The following is a 4,469-nucleotide window of genomic DNA, read 5'->3' as shown; positions in this document are numbered from 1 at the left end:
ATAGTTAAAACTCTTCACACTAAAAGAACAGAGATAAGCCAAAAATAGCAGTTTTCCAGTTAGTTTATGGGCTACAGGTAAGTGAAGAGACACGGATCCCCTCAGCCTACATGTGTCCAAGAAGGACGTGAGGCAATGGAGACACTAGGAAGACCACCTTTCTGTAGTTAACCTCTTCTGGAAATCCTTAGAGGGTGGCCCTTAGTGAATTGGGCGTGACAAATCCCTTACAGTCCCTGCAGGTGGTAATCACAAATGAGTAATACCCGGGATTCAGTTATTGCTCTTTGGTAAATGTGCTAGGCAGGGCCAAGGAGGTGCTCTACTGCTTGGAAAGCCTCTTCAGTAGCCAGCTTCTGAAATCTGCTCACTGAGGACAAGGGAACTGTGGAGCTGCTGGAAGAGTCTGTGTTCCAGTTTCCAAGAAACACCAGCCACAGCCCAAGTTGTGACTGGTAGGGGTGGCGCTGGGTGCGGGGAGGCCAACCAAGGTAGAGAGTGTAGCTCCAGGTAAAAGCCCTGAAACTGTCTTCACCAGTGTCAGATACGTGTATCCATTTGTAGCTGATGAGCCCTTTTAATGATGTCCAAGCTAGCTGCAGGTTGATGGTTCTAATAATGATGCATGTTCTGCAAATAAGAGCTTCATCATTATTTTGAAATAGTCAATAAGAAAGAGAGAAACTGGATTTGAAATCTATTCAATTATCATAAAAATTTTAACAGTACATGTCAGTTAAGAAAAAAGCTTTGTGTAATTTCAATTGTTAAACATTTTCAAACAATGTAAAAATTAGTTTTAAATATCTTATCACCTACTTTCATAGAGAAAGCTATTTTATATTGTTGGTGACTGACTGTTAAGAATTTGAAAACAAAAAAAATAAAAAACATTACACATCTTAAGAATTTGGCATATCAAACATAAAATATATAATAAACAAGTTATGAAAGCACATTTCAATCTCCTCTTTTTAATATTTTAGTAAGATTTTAGTTTTTAAGTTTAAGTAACAACTCAATATTAAAAAGACAACACTAAACCAAATGATTTTATGAGAGTTCTACCCAACAGATCTTTCTAAAAATCATATAGTATCTTCCAGAATAATGTAAAAGAGGGAACACTGCCTCACTCCACGACCATGCAGACTCATAATGAGACAAGCAAATCAGGATGGTATGAGAACAAAAATTAAAGACAATTTTTTATTCATGAACACAGATTAAAACATTCTGAACAAAATATTAGCAAACAAATCATGTACTATATAAAACCAAAAAGACAATGGCCAAATTGTGTTTATACCAGAAATGCAGAGTTGCTCTATGTATGAGGAAAACACATAAATCATTTACCACATTATCAGATTATTTGGACAATAAACCATATTCGCCAAAAGAAAAGACATCTCAAAAAAACTCAACACCTTGTCATGAGAAGAAAAAAATCCAGCATAGAAGAACAGGATGGAATTTGCTTAACTTGATAAAGACTGTAGGAAACAATAGCAAATATTATTTTTGTTTTTTTGAGACAAGGTCTTGCTATGTAGCCCAGACTGGCCTGGAACTCCTGGCAATCCTCTGGCCTCAGCCTCCGCAGTGCTAGAATTACAGAACTGAACTACGATACCCAGCTCCCTATTATTATTTTTTTAATTTTTCTTAATTATAGTGAAGTGCTAGTGGTGTTTCCTATAATGTACACAACAAGAGATACCAACTATCACCTTTTCTTTTTTTATTTTAAAATTTATTTTACATAAAATAAAACATGTATTATGTTCATATCTTTCATACAGTTGACGACATAGAGAGCAGTAAAGATTGTCGTGCATGTCACATACACACATATCAAAAAGTCTCATTGAATAAAAAAACCAGCAGTCGCCAGGGCTCTTCCCGACTGCGCCCCACCCCTCCCAGCTCTGCGGTTGGCTGTATCACCTTTTCTTATTTACTTGTTTAAGTTAGAGTCTTGTTATGTAGTGCAGGCTGGTCTTAAACTCGCTATGTAGCTCAAGGTGGCCTAAAACTCACAGTGATGCTCTTGCCTCAGCCTTCCAAGTGCTGGGATTACAGACATATGCCACCAGCCTGGCATTTTTTAGACGATTTATTTTAGACAATGATGTCCTGGCCATCTCAATAATATAAGAAAAAGTAAATGAGAGGCTTACAAATTATAAAAGAAAAAAAATAAAACTTTCATTATAGCTGATATGATTGGCAATACAGAAAACACGAAATAATAATCAGACAACTTAAAAGGAACCAGGATTCCTTGGGGAAATGGTTAATTCAAGGCCTGGGACAGAAAAGTATCAGATGAATTTGGAGCATTTTCTAGTGCTAGAGAGGAAGTGATCAAATAACAAAGGACAAGGCCGTGTAAAAGGGACACAGATGCCAACCTAACAAGAGGCTCCAGTGAACAATGCTGGAGCAATCTGACCAACAAATCAAAGAACGAAGTGTTAGATATATAACTCAAATTATTAAATCCATATTCATGAGCTATGCCAATATAAACACATAATTGAACAAATAAAGGGTGAGATAAATCTTGACAAAATTCATAGATAGATATAGATATACTCTCTTCAAAGAGTTGGAGCTTAGTTCATCCTCTACTCCTTCAGGGTGAGGTAAATTTATCCAAAAAGCAGAATATTAAAAGGGAAAAATAGTAGACTTTGCTTTCCAATGGAGAAACTTGGCAATCAGCACCTTAACCAAGTGGTGAAGCCACACCACCGGGGATGTCCTGTGAACACCACATTCCTTGTGGTGTTGTTCCCTAAAACAACCTCAGTCTAATGAGAAAAACTCCATGCTCCTACAAATTGAGGAACAGTTTATAATGTGCCTCAAAACTATACGCTCATGAAAAACAATCACAAGGAAATTGTCACAGAACACTACTGGGACATAACAACAAAATAAAATATGGCATTTTGAATTGGACCCTGGATTAGAAAAGGCATTAGTAGAAAAATTGACAAATCCATTTAAAGTCTGATGTTGCTTTCTCAGTTTTGAGAAATGTACTACAGTGAGGAGTATGTTCTATCTCTTTACTAGCTTTTCTGTAAATCTAAACTTACTCCAAAATGAGACTCTTGCTTAAAAATGAGCCTTCATCCACATGGCTGACACTGACAAAGGATCTACAATCTGAGAACCTGTACAGGGTCTCAGGATAAATCCTGAGGGGATTTCACTGACCTTATCAGCCCCCAAAGCTACAACTCTTGTTGCATAGGTCTTGCTTTATCTTGGTCTTAACCACCCAGCAGAAAAGTATAAAAATGCAGTATAAGAAGGAAAGCTATGGTGTTATTTTGAGGTGTAGGGGACTCAGGTCAACAATTTCTGACATTGCCAGTGAAGTGGAAGATGCAATACTATTATGGGCTACTCGACTCTTTTAGAATATTTTGCTGAGTTAACACACCTATAATATTCACATGACAGAACTAGACAAAAAAGGGGATACCGATAAATATCCATTTTGTATCTGTGTATTCAAAATGGTTAGGATAGATATACAGCTACATTCTCTTAATTCAATGATAGAGGGATTTGTTGTAATAGTGTTTGTAAATAGGATATCATGTCCGCATCTTGTACAACAAATAACCACTAGGAAGACAGTATGCAATGTATTAATTATTGAAACTGTCCCACCAATTTGTTTTGAAACTGTCTCATTACTATTTGTTTCTCAATAAAATTATGGAAAAAAATAAATTAAAAAAATGAGTCTTGAGCTGAGTGTGGGAGTGTACACATGTAATTCCAGCACCTGAGAGGCTGAGGCAGGAAGACCACTATGAATTCAAGGCCAGCCTGGGCTACATAGTAGGTTCAAGGCTAACGTGAACTACATAGCTACATCCTGTTTCAAAAACCAACCAAACAAACAAACATAAAACTTTTTTTTTTTTTTTGGCAGAACTGGGGATTGAATTCAGGCCCTTGCACTTGCCAGGAAAGCGCTTATTCTACTGAGCTATATCCCCGGCCCCATGAAACTTCATAAGGCAAATGGTTATAGTACCAATAAACAAAGCACAACTTCATCTCTATATACCTGCAAGAGACAAAAACATATTAAGTAAAAAGATCCTACTTATAACAGCAGCAAAAAGTATGAATGGCTATACTTAGGACAAGATACTGTAGGACCTTTTGCAGAAAGTTACATAATTTGGACAAAAGACACTCAATTTATTTATTTATTTATTTATTTTAATTTTATTTATTTATTTGTGTGTGTGTGTGTGTGTGTGTGTGTGGCCAGCTCAGCCCACCAGGGGGCGGGGCTGGCTGGCATGTGGTGCTGGGGGATTGAACCGCAGTCCCTGTGCTTTGCTAAGCTTGTTCTAAGTAGGTGCTTTAGACCACTGAGCCATCTCACCAGCCCCAGACACTCAATTTATTTAAAGTGGAGGTGTATATGA

The sequence above is a fragment of the Octodon degus genome, unplaced genomic scaffold, assembly GCF_000260255.1.
Source record: "Octodon degus isolate 3935 unplaced genomic scaffold, OctDeg1.0 scaffold00335, whole genome shotgun sequence".
Lineage (NCBI taxonomy): Eukaryota > Metazoa > Chordata > Mammalia > Rodentia > Octodontidae > Octodon > Octodon degus.
This window is presented reverse-complemented; position numbering follows the sequence as displayed.